Source organism: Bubalus kerabau, chromosome X (assembly GCF_029407905.1).
Source record: "Bubalus kerabau isolate K-KA32 ecotype Philippines breed swamp buffalo chromosome X, PCC_UOA_SB_1v2, whole genome shotgun sequence".
NCBI classification, from domain to species: domain Eukaryota; kingdom Metazoa; phylum Chordata; class Mammalia; order Artiodactyla; family Bovidae; genus Bubalus; species Bubalus kerabau.
In genome coordinates, this window is record NC_073647.1 from 158,518,836 (window position 1) to 158,536,422 (window position 17,587).

A 17,587-nucleotide genomic window follows, 5' to 3' on the forward strand; every position below is an offset into this window, starting at 1 on the left:
TCTGGCTTCGTCTCCACGTAGTCATGTTTCTGTGTTGTCTCTGACCGATCTCCTTTTCTTACAAAGTGCCAATCGTATTAACCCAACTACCCATCTAAAGGTCCTATTTCCAAATAGGGTCAGAAAGAAATTATAATTTACTCACAGTTTGACTAAAGTACAGAGAGTTAGAGCTTCAACATACAAATTTGGAGAGAACACAATTTATTGCATTCTATTGATTTTCTTCTTTCCACTTGGTACTGCTATATATGCATCTGTTTCCCAGGTTCACCCCAGTAACCAGGTATCCCCAACCCAGAAAGCAGCTGGTTAAGAAAAATGGGTTGTCCAGGGGTAATGTAGGTGAAACAAAAAATCAAAATTTCTTACCAACCCAGAAATCCTCACCACAAAGACATAAGGGAAGGAAAACATTTTTGTTTTTGAATGAATATTAAACCATAATGTGATGCTCATGATATGGAAACTACTAAAAATCATAAAGACAAAAGGTATACTGTATATGTGTATCCTAGCATCTCAGTTCATTACAGAATTTTCAAAATAATAAGTAGTCTTTAAATAAGACCTGATGACAACATTTTTCAGTTTGTTTCAGTTTGTCCTAAAGTCACTTGGTAATTGAGGTGACCATCAGCCTTTCCTAGTTTGCTTTATTACAGAAGAAGGATAAAACACATTCTCATACTTTGATGAGAGAATCTGGTTTTGGAATGAGGCATTCTCTCAGATAGTCTGCTACCCTCCAAAGACTTGAGATAAGGTGCTACTGTTACCAAATACCCATGTGCCCAACATAGTTAAGCTAAGCAATGTCAGAACATCGGCGTTTAAAACTGAGGGATTTTTTATTGCAGGGCATGAAAGGAATCGGGTGGCTTACACCTTTAAAAAAGGCTAACTTCCCAAAAGCTTTCAGCAAAGCCCACTTATAGGAAAGGTGAGGGAAGAGTGTGATTAGCTGTTTCAAACTTCTTCCTGTAGATCCTTTGTTCTTGAGGTAAAGTCAGGGTCAGGTAATGGTGCTCCTGTAAACCTCCATAGAAACAAATATTATTCCCTATCCTGAAAGGAAAGGACCCAAGTTTGACTTTCACCTTGCAAGGTCCTGCTTAGGAGGATGGTGTCCCTGTGCAGGCTGGCTACCCTGTCTGGGTGCATTCATCTAGCACCCATTCTTGGTCCTCCCACCAGTGCCCAGTCCCAGCTGAGGAGGCAACTCTCAGTTCTGTGCCCTCCACTTACCAAGATCCCCATACCAAACCCCGCCATCTTCAATGAGGGTACAGGTGCCTGGTATGCAGCTGGGCTTCAGTCTCCTCAGTTTAGCCAAATAGGGCACTGGGTCCCACAAACAGTGACCCATGCAAATTGCCACAACCATTAGGTCATGAATGTGGGGATGGGACACATTGGCTAGTGCTTTGAAACATGTCATGTCAGTGAGTGGCTCACGCAAGGACTCTAAGCCTCCGCAAGACCCAGCCGGTTCAGAAACTCTGCTGCTCACTACCCAGCCCAAGGCCAGAGACTTTCACTACACTCTGCTGAGAGGCTGACTGTTGGTGGAGTTGGACTTCAAACTTCACTTGTGTTCTTGTCCTAAGGGCTGCCATTCCATGTCCATCCTGCTTCTATTACAGTCTTCCTTGAAGAGATTATTTAACCTATGACCAAAAGTTGGTAACCTGGATCATCATGGTCCATTTCCACTAGCTCAGAAACCACGTTCCACTCTGTTTCTATAACTCAGGTATTTTAACAATGTCATGTGATTATAAAATTTTTGTCTTCTGCTAACCTAGTATTTTACCTAGCATAATGTCCTCAAGGACATATATATTGCCAGCAGGGGAACCATTTATTTATTCACTGTTGGAAGTACAGTTGATTTGTCATATTTTTAAACATGTTATTGTTGTAAGTCAGTCAAGCTGAACCAATTTCATCTGTACATATATCACTTCATTTTTGGATTTCTTTCCCATTTAGGTCACCATAGATCACTGAGTAGAGTCCCTTGTTTTATGTTTTCTTTCAAAATGTATTTATTTTTCATTTTAATCTGAGGATAAATGCTATACAATATTGTGATTATTTCTGCCATATATCAACATTAATGAGTCATAGGTATCAATGTGTCCCATCCATCGTCAAGCCCCTCCCACATCCTTCCTTACCCTATTCTTCTAGGTTGTTCCAGGGCACTCGCTTTGGATGCCCTGCTTCATGCTTATGAAAACCTGAATGATGATTTTCCTGCATGAAATATGTAATATTCTATATTTCACTTTAGAAAATATGAAATAAGAAATCTGTTTCATGTTTAAAAATCTACTTGTATATTTCATTCATCATATACTGAATCTTGTATGTTTCACATATGGATATATATACACACAGTTTTTCCTTCCTGAATATGGAATTCTAGATATTTCACATATTAAAGCTGAGCCTACATGTTCCTGGCTGAATTGTGAAATTGTATACATCCTATATGAACATATCAGTTAAGTTTTACTGACATGAAGAATGCAATTAAGATATGGGGAAGCAATATGAATTTGGAATTAGCTCTATTTCAAAAATGAAATTCTGGCCACCACTGTTTCTTCATGAAATGTGGAATTCTTTCTATTTCTCATTTATATCAAGACAACGATTTTCCCCCATGAAATATGGAATTCTTTGTATTCTCATCTATATCTAGACAACGATTTTCCCCTATGAAATTCTCTGTATGTCCTGTATCAAAATCTAGGCACTAATCTTCCTTCATGGAAGTTGGAATTCTCTATATTTCACATCTGAAGATCAGAATGGAGATTTTCCTATTTTCCTAAGAAATAAGGAAATCTCTGTATTTATGTGAGCCACTGGTACTTCAGCTACTTAAACACCTGTGTTCCCTGTTTCCATTTGTGTCCCTATGCCTGGAGCTGACAGATGTTGGGCCAGGTGTTCCAGGAAGTTTTGGTTAGGGGGTGCCATGTGAGGGCCAGGCAGGGAGCCAAGGGAAGTGGTGTACTCCTTCCTCAGAGATTGGCTGCATTCCCGACACTGCTCTAGCCTAATGCACAAGTTTTGGGATGGACTCTGCAGCACCTGACCTCCCCACCCCCACGTCCTGCCCAGGGCTTGCAGTTTGGATCCAAGGTGAGCACCTCTGTCCCTGAGGTACCCAGGAACCCTGTCTCACCTGTGTGGACTCCAGAGCACAAGTAGTTGCCTGCTGCCCCAGAGGCAATTTCAGGCTTGAGGAGGGTTGAAGCATCAGGTTCAGGTTCCTTGATTTGGCTGTTACTGGCCCTGCTGTCTCACTCGCTCGTCAGGATCTTCTACACTGTTGTTCATGCAAATGGATTCCGAGGACTCAGCCATAGCTTTGTCTTGAGCCGAGTTTGTCAGCTGGGTCACCGCTGCCAGAGTGCCCATTATTCCAAGGGGTGTGGTCCTGTGAGGAAAGGCCTTTAGGATTCATTTCATTGGTACCCGATAGGGTCTGGAGGTCAGGGTATAGAAGTCAGTCCCCTCTCTCCAACATATTACACGTGTATGATGTCACAAGGCTGTGGGAACAAGCGTGTCTTACATTCCCTGCTCATAGGCTGTAGGCAAGAAACCAATTGGAGGGGAGTGACTGAGGCTGGATGTGTATGGATGTGGGAGTTGGACTATAAAGAAAGCTGAGCGCCAAAAAGTTGATGCTTTTGAGCTGTGGTGTTGGAGAAGACTCTTGAGAGTCCATTGGACTGCAAGGAGATCCAACCAGTCCATCCTAAAGGAGATAAGTCCTGGATGTTCATTGGTAGGATTGATGTTGAAGCTGCAACTCCAATACTTTGGCCACCTGATGCGAAGAGCTGACTCATTTGAAAAGACCCTGATGCTGGGAAAGATTGAGGGCAAGAGGAGAAGGGGAAAACAGGATGAGATGGTTGGATGGCACCACCGACTCAATGGACATGGGTTTGGGTGGACTACGGGAGTTGTTGATGGACAGGGAGGCCTGGCGTGCTGTGGTTCATGGAGTCACAAAGAGTCAGCCACTACTGAGCAACTGAACTGAACTGACTGAGGATGTGGGAACCCGCTGTGCTTTGGTGTCTAGCTCCTTTGCAGCTCTGGGCCAATGCCAGGGCCACATGAAGAGTAAGACCAGAGGAAGGCAGGAGCACCCCAGGACCAACCTGAATCTGCTTAGTTGTGAGCCCAGGTCTTCAAGGCTCAGGGGCTCTGGACCCGCTGGCATGATGCAGCCATCTGGGGATGTTCACAGACCAGGTGGCACACCAGGCGAGGAGGCCGCCCTTATCAGGAGGCAGGGAGGTGGTGGAGGAAGGTGAGGCCCTGGAGGAGGGAGAGGTGTCGGGAATTGGGCAAGAGTTCCAGTTGCTGGTGGAAGACATCATTGAGGAGGTTGAAGTTGCTGGGGATTTTCTCCCCAGGACTTGGAAGTGACGAACCTGAAAGAATGACATTCGGACAGTCTCTTGCAAGGACTGACAAGTTTATTTCTGCAGTCAAGCCTTTTTATAGAAGCAGGAACAAAGAGCTTAGAGTATATAGCCAGCAGAGCGCATACATGGTTAACACCTAATCAGTAAAAATATTTCAAGGACAGCGTGCTCTAAGTGACCCATGTGCTTATCCCATAACCCGTTTTCTCAAGCAACATCCTTAATATTTATTATGAAATCTTGGCGCCGGGCACAACCAAAGGCAGGAGATGTTTTTCTGTCTGCAGCACACAAAGCCGGGGTACTTCTGGCCTTTTGCCATTTTCCCAAGGACTTCCTCCAACCGGCTATTTTGTACTGTGCTTCCCAACATATCCTCCTTTTGTTTTTAATTTAAGCATGGCAGCTGCTAGTTGGACTCTATTGTAGGAGGCACGGAGTCTTGAGTAGAGACATCTGTATCCTATACACAATGACAGAAAAAGCAGGGTGATTAATACATATATAAAAATGTTGCTTCCTGAAAACCAAGTTTGAGGGTCTAGAGACGATAGGGTTTTGGTTAAAGTATCATAAAATTGAGTGCTGTACAATTCCTTAGGTACTTTAACTTGAAAATTAGCAACTTGTTGTTTCAACAAATTGATGTCTAAACTTGAGTTATCTGTGAGATCTTGCAAATGCACTTTAACTTTATCCCAAGGATATTCAGTGCTATTATAGGGCATGTTAGTCAGACAAAAAGAAGTAAAATTCCAGTGACAACATATACGTGTTTGGAAAGTCAGTTGCTGCACTTGATCTCCTAAGTGGATAACCACAGTTTGTAACTCATTAATTCGTGTTTGTAATTGCTGATCTATTTGAGCTTGTCGAGTCCAAAGATCATGAGAGTCTTTGAGCCAAGCAGTGATAAAATCATGATTTTGTATAGAATTATGTAAAGCCATACCAGACAAAGTTCCTACAGTCACAATGGAGATAAGGCTTAAGATGCCTGCAATAATCCACCCAATGATGCGCTTAGATCACCTAAGTCCAGTTTTCAACAATACAGAAAGAAATACAGAATCAGTCCAAGGCTCAGTTAAATTTACAGGAAGCCATAACTCAGATCTTTGTTTAACTAGCGCAATGCTAGCATTGTGATATGAAATGGTGTGATTAAGGCAGGTATACAATGCACATGCAGTACAATTGACAATCTTGGCTGATAAGTCAATATCAAAATGCCCTACAATAAACAAGTACGGAAGGTGAACACATGATTGAATATAACCAGTACTATTGTATAGGAAGGTATAATTAGAAGGACGAAACATACCCACAGTCCCATAAACACTAGTGAAGTGCTCTAAGGCTGCTGGAATTTTCCAAATGTGCCATTGCTCTGGCCCCACAATGGGGACGACAATCCTGGGTCGTGGGGGTGATAAGCCCCCGTTATACTAATTCAGCAATATGTCCTTATCAGTCCAGAAACTTGTCTTAGACTTAGGAAAGCCTCCAATGCTTTATCTATTAAACCAGGAGCAATTATGATATTCCTCCTGCTCTTCAGAACAGTTTACAAACAACCCATGAGGTCCCCAGTTGACAAATTTAAATGTATGATTAGTATGATCTTGCTGAATTATAGAAACTTTCCCAAATTGGCCTCGACAATCAGACCAATGTAACGGTTGTATCTCCTGTTTTCTTCTCCAAGATACAGTATGACATGAAGGTTCCTCTGGTTGAAAAAGCGAGTTCGAATAGTTGGCTGTCTGGCCTGGATAATGTCGCTCAGAGCCATTAAGTAAGAAAGATGTCGTAGCAAACATTCCCAGATGCAAAGCAGTCCCATTATTGGCAGAGTATGCCCACCACTGTGGGAAGATAGTCATGCAAAGGGGATGAGATCCGAAACAGATAGGCAAGGTTTTGAATCCCACGGAAATGTTGATTGGTTTTCCCTCATCTTCTTCATGAATTGGTCGCTTTATGGACCAGGGACTTGGAAAATGCATGCTATCATTAGTAAGATCATAGGGGCTTTATCTACCCAATCCACTATGGAGAGAAGTGGTGGGTTGGGTATGTATTCCCAATAAATATATTCTGCACTTACCCCAGAGGAACAGGAAAGAACAGCTAACATTGCCAGAAACAGCTTATCTGGAGTCATAGGAGTTCCAGTACTCTTCAGTGTCTGCTCAGCCTGACGAGTCATGTTTTTCACTTGATCCCATGTCAGGTAAGGATTCAGACAATGGCGTTTACTCATTGGCTCCTCCAGGGTCATTGATGAGACCCTTCGCGTCAACTACATCACTTCCCGAGGGAGTCTGGTCTCGGGGTTCCTCTCAGTAATGGACATGGTGAAGGGGAACCCAGATTTCCTCTCCATCTGCAATGACAAGACCATAACCCTTGCCTAGGAGTTGTAAGATTCCTGGTAGCCACTGATTAAATTGCTTATACCATATTGGTGTATTGATTTCTAATTTGCTCTTTTTGTCTTCTGCAAAATGTCTATCTGCACGAGTATCAGAATTATTTTTTGTTAAGTTTTAAAAATTTAGGGAATAAAGAGTTAAAGATAATAATAATTGAGGGTTCATAGGATAAGAAGTGTATCTCCTCTTCCATAGTCCCCCTTTCTGTTTTAATAAATGAGTTTTTAGGGTGTGGTGGGCTTTTTCAATAATGGCTTGACCCTGAGGATTATAGGGTATTCCTGTAATGTGTGTTATGTTCCATTCTGATAAAAATGAATGAAATGAATGTGAGGTGAATGCAGGTCTATTGTCTGTTTTCAAGACAGAAGGAATCCCCATAATGGGGAAGGTGAGTAGGAGTGTGGAAATGGCATGTTTATTGGATTCTGAAGAGATAGGTATTGCCCAGATAAAGCCTGAAAATGTATCAATTGAGACAAAAAGCAAAGAAAACTTTCCTAAGGAGCAGTTAGTGAAATCAGATTGCCAAAGGGAGTTAGGCTGTTGCCCCTGGGGATTAATTCCTGAAATCGTAGTTCATAAGTACAGAGGGGTGCAGACATCATAGGTTTTAATAAGATGCTGCACTTCAGTGAGAGGAATATGGTAGTTAGAGTGCAATCTGTTAGCATTGGTATGAAGATTAGCATGTTCGTCATTGGCAGACGTAAAAATGGGAGCTATGAGCCTGTCAACAGCATCGTTTCTTGCAACCAGAGGGCCAGGTAAACCTGAATGAGCACGTATATGTGCAATAAAGAAAGGTTCCATACATGAGCAAATTAAAGTTTGAGTCTGTGAAAAGAGAATATATAATTCTTCATCTAGGTTGTATAAAAAGGTGGTAACAAAATCAGGAAAAAGGGAAGCAAGGTATTTGGAATCAGTATATATGTTGCAGGATAATGGTTGAAGCGACAAAAGAGCATATAAAGCATACAGTTCAACTCTTTGTATTGAAGAATAGGTAGTGGGTAATTTCTCTTTGATATCAGGGCCGACAATTCCTGCTATGCCTTTCTTGTTGCCATCAATGAAATAGGTGGGTGCATTGGAAATAGGCTGGGATGCAATGATGTTAGTTACAATGAATTTAGTACATTGTAGAAAGTCTCACAATTTTCCTTTCGGCAGATGAAATGAGATAACATTCTGAAAATCACTTAATGCCATTTGCATGGTCAAGTTATATTGTAAGGCAATTTGCAATTCCTTTTTTGTCAAGGGAACGTGTATTGCATATGGATCAAATCCAGTCAAAGTTTGTATATGGCTTCTTCCTGACACAATTAAGTGCCCTATTTTCTTGATATATAATTTTTTTAGACTGTTTAGTGTGTAAATATACCCATTCTATTGGGCTATGCTGAGTTATAATTGCAGTGGGCGAATGTTCAGTGGGGAATATATATAAAGAAATTGGTTGATCATAATCTAGCTGAGTTGAAAAAGATTGTTGAATGCGTTTCTCCATTAAGGCCAGTTCTTTTTTGGCCTCTTTTGTTAGCTGCCTAGGGCTATTAGGGTCAGGGGATCCCTCTAAAATTTTAAATAGATTTTGTAAGGCATAGGTGGGGATGCTGACAGATGGCCGCAGCCAATTAATATCTCCTAGCAATTTTTGAAAATCACTCAGCGTGCATAGAGACTGCATAGAAATTTGAGTTTTTTGAGGTTTGATTTTAGATTCTTCCATAACATGTCCTAAATAATTAAAGGGTGCTTTCCATTGAATTTTATCTGGCACAACAAGCAGGCCATGATTTTGAAGAGTAGTAGTAACTTCATTGTATAACTGTTGCAAACAGAGTTCAGATTCCATAGAAAGAAGTATATCATCCATGTAATGAATTATAAATGCAGTAGGATATTTATCTCTAATGGGTTGTAATAAAACACATATGAGATATTGGCAAATGGTAGAAGAGTTCATCATTCCCTGAGGTAGCACCTTCCATTGAAATCTTTTAACAGGAGCCATGTGATTTATAGAAGGAACTGAAAAGGCAAAACGTTTTCTATCTTAACGGTGCAGAGGTATAGTAAAAAAGCAGTCTTGTAAGTCAATAATAACTACAGACCATCGTTTTGGTACCATAGAAGGGGAGGGCAATCCGGGTTGTAAGGGCCCCATAGGTAACATGGTATTATTAACATTTCTTAAATCTATCAACATTCACCATTTTCTTGATTTCTTTTTTATTACAAAAACAGGGGAATTCCATGGGGAAAATGAAGGTTCTATATGAGCTTTTTGTAATTGTTCATTTATTAATTGCGTAAGAGCTGCCAATTTTTCTTTAGTTAGGGGCCATTGAGGTGTCCATATTGGGGTATCAGATTCCCAATCGAGAGGCAGTGGTGTTAATTCAATGGCCCCCATTAAAAAGGTTCATTTAAAGACATTGTGGCTTTCGTTTGTTCAAGAAAATCCCGTCCCCATAAATTGATAGGGATATTAGTAATATATGGTTTAAGATAAGTTACAATTTGATCAGGGCCATACATTTGTAAATAGGATGCATTGACAAAAGTTTGTGTGGCATCGGTTTTATCCACTCCTAATAGTCTAGAAGGAGCCATAACCTTACCCCAATCAAGGGGCTATTCTGCAGCTCTAATGATTGAAATGTTAGTTCCGGTATTTAACATGCCTGTGAAATTTTTTCCCCGTATGTGTAAAGTAAGCATGGGTTTCTGATGTTCCTTTAATAAGGTGGATAGTGCAGCAGTAAGGTTGGTACTGCCAAAGCCTCCCTGCCGAACTTTATCAGATGCCTTCATTGGTTTGACATATGGCAAAAGTAATAATCGTGCAAAATGTTCCCCTTTTTGTAAGTATACATTTCCCATTTTCACAACATTTACCATAACATGTATTTCCCCTTCATAATCTTCATCCATAACATTGGTCAATACCACTAAACCTCTCATTGTGCAGCTATTACATCCCCAAATCAGTCCCATTGTCCCGGGTGCAATCGGGCCATAATATCCAGTGGGAATTTTGTGGGGGTTGTATAATTCTATTAGTTCCATATCATAAGGACTAGGTATATCAATGCAAGCACTGTAGCTGCTTGTAGCGTCATAATGTTAGGTGGTCCTTTTGTAGCAGGGCTAGGGGACGGCCCCTTTATCAGTTTCCCTGTTGTTTTTGTTGTGCATCGGGGTTCGAGGTGTTTCCATCCTTAACAAATTTAGAATGACATTCATTCAGCCAATGGAACCCCTTTTTACATCTTGGACATACTCCTCGGGGTCTCTTCTTATTAGAAGTAGTATTTTTTCTGGCCTGTGTTGGCATGCAACATTGTTTTTTCATATGGCTGGGCTTCCCACAGTTAAAACATTTGGTATTAGCAGCTTTCTGTACATTAAAGGTTTCCAATGTTGCCAATTTTGTTCTATGGGACATAGATCCGATATCCCTACATGCTTTCAAATATTCCATAAGAGAGCCAGTCAGCTCTCTTACACTGTTGGTGGGAATGCAAACTAGTTAAGCCACTATGGATAACAGTGTGGAGATTCCTTAAAAAACTGGAAATAGAACTGCCTTATGATCCAGCAATCCCACTGCTGGGCATACACACTGAGGAAACCAGAAGGGAAGGAGACACATGTACCCCAGTGTTCATCGCAGCACTGTTTATAATAGCCAGGACATGGAAGCAACCTGGATGTCCATCAGCAGATGAATGGATAAGAAAGCTATGGTACATATACACAATGGAGTATTACTCAGCCATTAAAAAGAATACATTTGAATCAGTTCTGATGAGGTGGTTGAAACTGGAGCCTATTATACAGAGTGAAGTAAGCCAGAAAGAAAAACACCAATACAGTATACTAACACATATATATGGAATTTAGAAAGATGGTAACAATAACCTTGTGTACGAGACAGCGAAAGAGACACTGATGTATAGAACAGTCTTATGGACTCTGTTGGAGAGGGAGAGGGTGGGAAGATTTGGGAGAATGGCATTGAAACATGTATAATATCATGTATGAAACGAGTTGCCAGTCCAGGTTCGATGCACGATACTGGATGCTTGGGGCTGGTGCACTGGGACGACCCAGAGGGATGGTATGGGGAGGGAGGAGGGAGGAGGGTTCAGGATGGGGAACACATGTATACCTGTGGTGGATTCATTTCGATATTTGGCAAAACTAATACAATATTGTAAAGTTTAAAAATAAAATTAAAAAAAAAAAAGAGCCAGTCTCTTGAATTGGTCTGAGCATGGATTGACATTCCTTATTAGAATTTTCAAAAGCAAGTTGTTTTAAAATAACATTTTGTAAAGTCACATCCTTAATAGATTTCTCAACTGCATCCTTTAATTTTCCTATAAATTGAGAATATTCCTCCTCATGTCCTTGAATAATCTTAACAAATGAACCATCAGAGTTAGTGCTATCAACCTTGGCCCATGCCCTGCAGGCAGTTTCTTTAATGAAATGTAACATCTCAGGGGTAATATTAGCTAATTGCACCATTACATCGGCCATAGTCCCTGTTCCAGTCAGTATATCATAAGTTAAATTGGCAGGGTTACCATGAGATTGCTGGTCAATCATCAGCTGTCGGGCCTCATCATTAACCCACATTTGCCACTGCAGTAATTGTTGAGGATTTAAAACCATCTTTGCTACTTGAAAAAAATCATATGGCATCCAATGGTTAGCCCATCCTCTGAAAAATTCTATACAGTAAGGAGAAGTAGGTCCATACAGAGTACATGCTTTCTTAAAGTTAGACAACATGCCAAAATCTACACCAGCCCAAGAATTTTGACCCTGGATGGGTTGATCAAATTGTATTGGGAAAGTGAAAGCACAAGCAGGCATCTCCCAAGGAGGAGTGAAGCGGTTAGTACGAGCAAGGTTAGCAACTGCAGTTACAGACAGAGCAGAAGGAAAAGCCTCAGATTTGGGCTGTCCACTGAACGAAATGACTTCCGCCTTAAGCAGTTTCGGTTTTGGCACATCCTTAATAGATACATCGTCAAGTTGTCTTTCCAGGGTTTGTGTTTGATTGAGCATGACATTCTTGCATTTCAAAGCGCCTTGCATGTCTTGTTCATCAAGCTCTTATTCATGCAAAGACCGAATAGTCTGTACCTCCAAATCAACATTATGTCCTTCAATTTGTTCTATGACAGCCTGTATGAGTGGCTAGGTAACCCACCATTGAGGAGGAATGTGAACTCCCTGCCGATATGCTTGCAAAACATTATTCTTAACCCTTTTCCATACATCAAGATCAAGCGTCCCTTCCTCCGGGAACCATGGATTATGTTCCAATAGTATATGATAGCAATCATTCAATTGATCTCCTGAAACATTAACACCGTTTTGTTTCAAAAAATGATGCATTATAGAAATGAAAGGAATTTTACTGCTACGTTGTCCCATCTTTCTGCAGGGGCTCGTCACTTTGCTCAGCCTTCCTTTCAAGTCCCTGTTCGGGTGCCACCTGCTGGGGATTTTTTTCTCCCCAGGACTTGGAAGCGACGAACCTGAAAGAATGACACTCGGACAGTTTCTTGCAAGGACTGACAAGTTTATTTCTGCAGTCAAGCCTTTTTATAGAAGCAGGAACAAAGAGCAGAGTGCGTACAGGGTTAACACCTAATCAGTAAAAATATTTCAAGGACAGCACGCTCTAAGTGACCCATGTGCTTATCCCATAACCCGTTTTCTCAAGCAACATCCTTAATATTTATTATTAAATCTTAGCGCCAGGCATAAGCAAAGGCAGGAGATGTTTTTCTGCCCACAGCACACAAAGCCGGGATACTTCTCGCCTTTCGCCATTTTCCCAAGGACTTCCTCCAACCGGCTATTTTGTACTGCGCTTCCCAACAGAAGTGGTGGTGGAGGAGGGGCAGGAGAAGGTGTCCTCGCAGGAGTGGGAGGAAAAGTCAGAGGAGAAGGGCCAGGAACATCCAAGGACAGAAGCCTCAAGTGGCCAGGCCCCACTGGAGGCAATGGAGGCATTGGCAGCCCTGCAGATGGAGCTGAGCTCCGTGAATGAGAAAGACCCCAAAGCCTATCTTCGGCTCCAGAGGAAGGACCATCAGAGGAGAAAAGTGTCCCTTGAATTAGAGAAGTGCCATCATCCAGGGCATCCCTGGCTTCGGGCCCAAAGCTGTATCCTTACTGCCACTTCTTAGGGGTCAGCTGCTTAGGAGGAGGAGAAGAAACAGGAGCAGGAGGAAGGGTCGGGGTGGGGGCACTGGCCAGGCAAAGGGGGGGCCAGGGAGTTGGGGGCTGCGGGTGTTGCAATCTCCAAAGACACAGTGCCAGCAGACCCTGGGAATCGCTATACCTGTGTCTGAGCAATTGACTATGGGAGGCTCCTTTTGGCTCACATCTGAATAGAAGCCAAACACTTTGGCGGGGAATGTATGTCATCAGTGACTAGAGACAGTGTGCCAGAGTAGCATTTCCAGAGACTTATTATTGGAATTGTGGGTTATCTGGTAAAGTAGCAGAGAGACTGGCCATCCTACAACCAATCCCGGTCAATCTGAGCCCTTGTGGTTGTGCCGACTCATGCAGTGTTAAACCCGGAGGTTGTCCACATGCAAGGTGGAGCTGGAAACGGCTCCTGTCCTCATAGGAAATTAGTGCCAGACAGCTCCAGACACACCCATGCCCCCTTGTGGAGATAGGAAGCAGGTCAGAGACCCAGGGCTCTCTTGTTAAATACACACGCGTGCACGCGTGTGCACACACACACACACACACACTTTCCCTTGGAAAAGGTGTGCTACTGAGACTGCAGATCCTGACATTTTAAACAATTGAAATGCCACTACCCGGGACACACAGGCCAGGCATAGGTCAGGAGCAGTCAGAAACAAACCCTCCCTTGGTGGATGCAGAGAGGGGACACAGAGTGCCACAGGGGACCTAGAACTTTTAACATGTCTGATTGATTATGGGAACTGACTACTGTCATGCAGTTCCTGATCTTATGGGTGATGCCCTTGCTGTTCTGGTTAGCACAAATTGATACTTCGTCGTTCCTTGCAGCAGTCCCTAATCAGAATTGTCATTAGCACCAGGGATGGACTCTTCAGAGAAAAGGGTTGTCTGCTACACAGATCTTCTCCAAAAAGCTGAATGAATTTGGGGGTGAGGTTGGGATACCTAAGTGCTATGTTACTTGTAGCTAGGAGTGTTTGTTTCCAGAAATAAGCTAATTTTTAGAAGGTTGAGATGCTGCTTAGGGCCTTCCTGTTAGAAACAGCACCTCCTTGTGATAGTGCCTAGATATGCACAACCTTGGGGCTTGTTGGGCCTTCATACAGTCTAGATTGGCGGAACTGACTAGTGCTAGTAGAAAATTGAAGTCAGACAATGCCGGACTACTCCTTAGGCTAGCTTTTGTCATGCAGGCCTGTCACCTCTGGCATCTAGAGGCTCCTTGACCTAAAGCAGTTTGTGAACCACCCCCAGGTGACAGTCAGGATGAGTGACCAAGAAGACATGCTTAGCTACAGGAAACACTTGAAGGTCAGGCTGTGGACACCACAATGTGAAAGGGAGGTGACTGTGAAGGGGAGGGAACATGATTTATCCCTGCAAAGAGGAAAGGACAGCTCTCCTGTTAAGAGATTTCACAGCTCACCACCCCTCCACTTTGTCCTGGCAAGTGGAGGAACTCAGGTATCCACTGAGTGCTGCAAGATCATATTGTTCTTTTGGAACAACCAGCAATTCCAGAATGAAGTGACTGTTAAGGAGTATATCATTAGCATCACTGGTAAGAGGAAGCTCCCTGGATTTCAGGGGTAGGTGCCGGGAGCCAGCATGGGAGTTCCCACCCATGACAAAGGTCATGCAGAGAGGCCTGATATGCAAAGGCAAGTCAGGACTCGAGGGGCCCCCTGGACCTGCCTGAGCATCTACCCCAAAACCAGAATCTGTTTTACTACTCTACGACTTTCACCAACTCCTCTGACATTAACGGGGGGGCTATCCCCGACCACCTTTCTTTGAAGAAAATCAACTTAGAGCTCTACTTAATTAGCCTCCTGGGCATAATAGGAGTGTTTCAATCCAAACCCCTCAGATGGCTCTCTAACTTGCCTGACAGGTTTATCCGGACTCCTACAGCTACGCATATGGTTGTTTACAGCCTCCCAACTGTGAGAGGCATGGGAAGCTTAAGATATTCAAATAGTATAGAGCCTCTCAGGGAGTTAGAAATTATTAGAATAGAACTAGTAGAAGATTTCATTTTTGAGCTAATGCTTGCTGCCAAGTTTCCACATCCCCTGTATTGTGTCCTTTGGAGTATATTAATTAATATAGTTGGTATATAGAAAAAATAAGTAGTGGCCTTGGTGTTAACAACTTTAGACCCTTGAGGTAATAAATTCTTTCCTTGCTACAGCCCACTGCACCTTTGACCTATAGGAATGCAACTTTATCTAGTGCTTTCGGAGAGTGGCACCAAACTTTAGAAAAATTACTCTTAGAAAAAACAAGTTTTCTGGTTAACTAACCTTTATCGGAATAGAGAGTCATAAAATGTTAATAGGCCTTCTGGCCAGAAGATGATGTAAATCACCTAAAGCATTTGTATACGATAAGTCTGCAGAAAAGAAAGCCTGGTCTCGATAAGGATCAAAGACTGCTGACTTTGCATGACTTTACACCCCCTATTATCCTCTATGCACAACTTAAGGTATATAAGCTACCTTTGGAAATAAAGCTACAGGCCTTGCTCATCAGGCTTGGTCTCCCCGTGTTGTTCTTGCTTCCTTTTCTCTCCTTTTCTTCTCTGTTCTTCCTTCAGGATGACTGAATGGAGCATAAGGGCTCTCTGAGACCACTTATCTGCCTGGGCTTCTAAGACCCACTCGAGAAGGTACCTAAGGTGGGGCACCTTCAGCTATTCAAGAGGGCACCTGCAGCCTCCGTGGTCAGAGCAAGTTCGTTGTCACGAACTTTATTAGTTTCCCATGTAAACCAGTCAGATCAACCCTCTGTCTCTTTCTCCTTTTATCTATCCTTTCAATCGCCAATGCCATCCTCCTGAGGATATCCCTGGATCCAACCGGGGCTGGAGCCTGGTATGTAGGTGGAGAAAGGTTGAGTTGAACATGGCAGGTGATTTAGGTCCATCTCTGACACTCCCTTTCCTGCAGGATACCGAGCAACTCATTCCACTCCAATTCAGTGGTACCCGGGATTTGAAAAGTTGCTTATGAGCTGTGAAAGGCTCTGGGATTCCTGGCCTAAAAAAGAAAGGCATTCAATCAGTGGCCAGCGAGGATGCTTCATCAAAATACACATCAGAAGGGGCCAGAAAGAGTGAGCCTTTGCTAGGCTTTAGCCGGAGTTTATATAGCTACTGCTGCTGCTAAGTCGCTTCAGTCGTGTTCAACTCTGTGCGACCCCACAGATGGCAGCCCACCAGGCTCCCCTGTCCCTGGGTTTCTCCAGGCAAGAACACTGGAGTGGGTTGCCATTTCCTTCTCACACATAGTCACCCGCTGACTCAGAGGCAGTTTCAAGCTTGAGGAGGATTGCAGCATCAGGGTCAGGTTCCTTGCCTTTACCTCCCAACTGGCCGGGGTGTCCCACTTGCTTGTCTGGCACATTCACCCTGTGGCTCAAGCAAACAGATTTGGTGGAACTGCCCACCACTTAGTCTTGAGCTAAGACTGGCAACTGGATCACGGATGCCACAGCGCCCAGAATTCCAAGTGGTGTGTCCCTCTAAGGAAAGGCCTTTAGCTTCCATTTGATTGGTTCCTGCTGGGGATTTGAGGTCAGGCTGTGGAAGTAGGCCCCCACCTGCCAGCATACTACGCTGGTGTGACATCACAAGGCTCCCAGTGCACGTGTGTCTCAGCTTCCCTGTTGATAGGCTTTGGGCCAGCAACCAATCTTGGGGGACTGCTTGTGCCTTTGCAACGATTTTGCCGGTCAACTAATGTGCTTAGGTGTTCAGGTCCTTCGCAGGTCTGGGCCATGGCAAGGGCCACATGGAGAGTGAGACGAGAGGAAGGCAGGAGTGCCCCAGGACCACCCTGGATCTTCTTTGGTGTGAGCCCGAGTATTCAGGGTGCAGGGGCCCTGAGACCTGCCAGCATGATGGGATTTGTAGTCCCTGTAGCATGCGTTCTCCGTGGGCAAGTGCGTGTGTCTGTGCATTTAGCAAGAGAGCCCTGAGTCTCTGAACTGCTCCCTGTCTTCACAAGGGGTGGCATGGATGTACTGGAATCATTGAGCACTGACTTTGTAGGAGGACGTCGCCCCTTCCACCTCCATCTGGCGTGTCAACAACTTCCTGCTTTTTCACTTTACTAGAGCAAACAACTGGAGGGGCTCAAACTCACTGGGATGGGTTGTAGGACTCCCGAAGTCTCTGCTACATTCCCGGATAATCCACAATTTCAATAACAACTCTCGGGGAACGTTACTGTGGCAAATGGCCTCTAGTAACTGGTTACATACATTTTCTGCTCCAGGGTACAGCTTCTGTTCAGATGTGAGCCAAAAGGAGTCTCACCAAGCCATTTGCTGACACACATACAGGTGTAGCCATGCCCAGGCTCGGCTGTCACTGTACCGTTGGAGCCTGTAACTCTCCCTGCCCCAAATTCCTTAGCC

General features: G+C 43.4%; 1 pseudogene; it reads left to right on the forward strand.

Moving 5' to 3' along the window:
* The first annotated feature begins 4,253 nt into the window (after window positions 1-4,253).
* On the forward strand, window positions 4,254-15,773 carry LOC129640252 (testis-specific Y-encoded protein 1-like; annotated as a pseudogene).
* Window positions 15,774-17,587: the final 1,814 nt, after the last annotated feature.